Consider the following 1,604-nt stretch of genomic DNA (forward strand, 5'->3'; position numbering starts at 1 on the left):
GTTAGAACCACAGAACTAGAGGCTGTCCAGTCAATGAAGAGGAGGAAACAAGGGACAGAGAACTACCACACCACAAACCACTGGAGGAAGAGGAGGAGTATGAAGAGGAGGAGGAGAGGTGGAAGAGAGGAGGAGAAGAAAAGTGAGGAAGAGTGGGAGAGGAGGAGGAGGAGGAAGGAGGAGGGCGGAGGGGGGAGGATGAGGATGAGAGGAGGAGAGAGAGAGAACAAAGAAAGATTGAAAGAAAGAAAGAACGAAAGAAAGAAAGAAAGAAAGAAAGAAAGAGAGAGAGAGAGAGAGAGAGAGATGGTCTTCAACAGAATAATGGGTGGGTGAGAGTTGTGCACAAGTATTGAAGGAGGGGGGGTTTGACTGTTGCATTACGAGGGGGGAGTGGTCTGTTTACGTGTGTGTGTGTGTGTGTGTGTGTGTGTGTGTGTGTGTGTGTGTGTGTGTGTGTGTGTGTGTGTGTGTGTGTGTGTGTGTGTGTGTGTGTGTGTGTGTGGAGCCGGTCATCTCTTTGGTCCAGTAGAGTTGAATCAGGAGCAGCGACGTTCATCACTGCAACGGAGGAGGTTTCTCTCTCTCAATCGCTCTGTTCCTCTACTACTCTATTCCTCTACTACTCTATTCCTCTACTACTCTATCCCTCTACTACTCTATCCCTCTACTACTCTATTCCTCTACTACTCTATCCCTCTACTACTCTATCCCTCTACTACTCTATCCCTCGCTCCTTATCTCTGAGTCTCCCTCCTTATCTGTGTCTACCTCCTTCAGATTGATCTCCTTCTCCGAAGCATCGGCAGCCCACTGGTACCACAGGTAAGAGCATTTCCTCTCTCAATAGCAGCTTGGACTTTACTTTAATCTGTTTCCCCTGTAACATTATGGACTTTACATTAATCTGTTTCCCCTGTAACATTATGGACGTTACATTAATCTCTTTCCCCTGTAACATTATGGACTTTACATTAATCTGTTTCCCTGTAACACTATGGACTTTACTTTAATCTGTTTCCCCTGTAACACTATGGACTTTACATTAATCTGTTTCCCCTGTAACATTATGGACTTTACATTCATCTGTTTCCCCTGTAACACTATGGACTTTACTTTAATCTGTTTCCCCTGTAACACTATGGACTTTACATTCATCTGTTTCCCCTGTAACATTATTTACTTTACTTTAATCTGTTTCCCCTGTAACACTATGGACTTTACATTAATCTGTTTCCCCTGTAACATTATGGACTTTACATTAATCTGTTTCCCCTGTAACACTATGGACTTTACTTTAATCTGTTCCCTGTAACATTATGGACTTTACATGAATCTGTTTCCCCTGTAACACTATGGACTTTACATTAATCTGTTTCCCCTGTAACATTATAGACTTTACATTAATCTGTTTCCCCTGTAACACTATGGACTTTACATTAATCTGTTTCCCCTGTAACATTATAGACTTTACATTAATCTGTTTCCCCTGTAACACTATGGACTTTACTTTAATCTGTTCCCCTGTAACATTATGGACTTTACATTAATCTTTTTCCCCTGTAACATTATGGACTTTACTTTAATCTGTTCCCTGTAACATT

At 41.9% G+C, this 1,604-nt stretch overlaps 1 protein-coding gene across 1 annotated transcript in view; it reads left to right on the forward strand.

The window, feature by feature from the left end:
- The first annotated feature begins 517 nt into the window (after positions 1 to 517).
- LOC106579762 (type-1 angiotensin II receptor) overlaps positions 518 to 1,604 on the forward strand; it is a 50,780-nt gene continuing 49,693 nt past the window's right edge. The window contains exon 1 of the mRNA XM_014159927.2: positions 518 to 825. The gene's annotated coding sequence lies outside the window, so the exon portion shown is untranslated. The remainder of the gene's footprint in view (positions 826 to 1,604) is intronic.

Source organism: Salmo salar, chromosome ssa19, assembly GCF_905237065.1.
Source record: "Salmo salar chromosome ssa19, Ssal_v3.1, whole genome shotgun sequence".
In the NCBI taxonomy this organism is placed as follows: domain Eukaryota; kingdom Metazoa; phylum Chordata; class Actinopteri; order Salmoniformes; family Salmonidae; genus Salmo; species Salmo salar.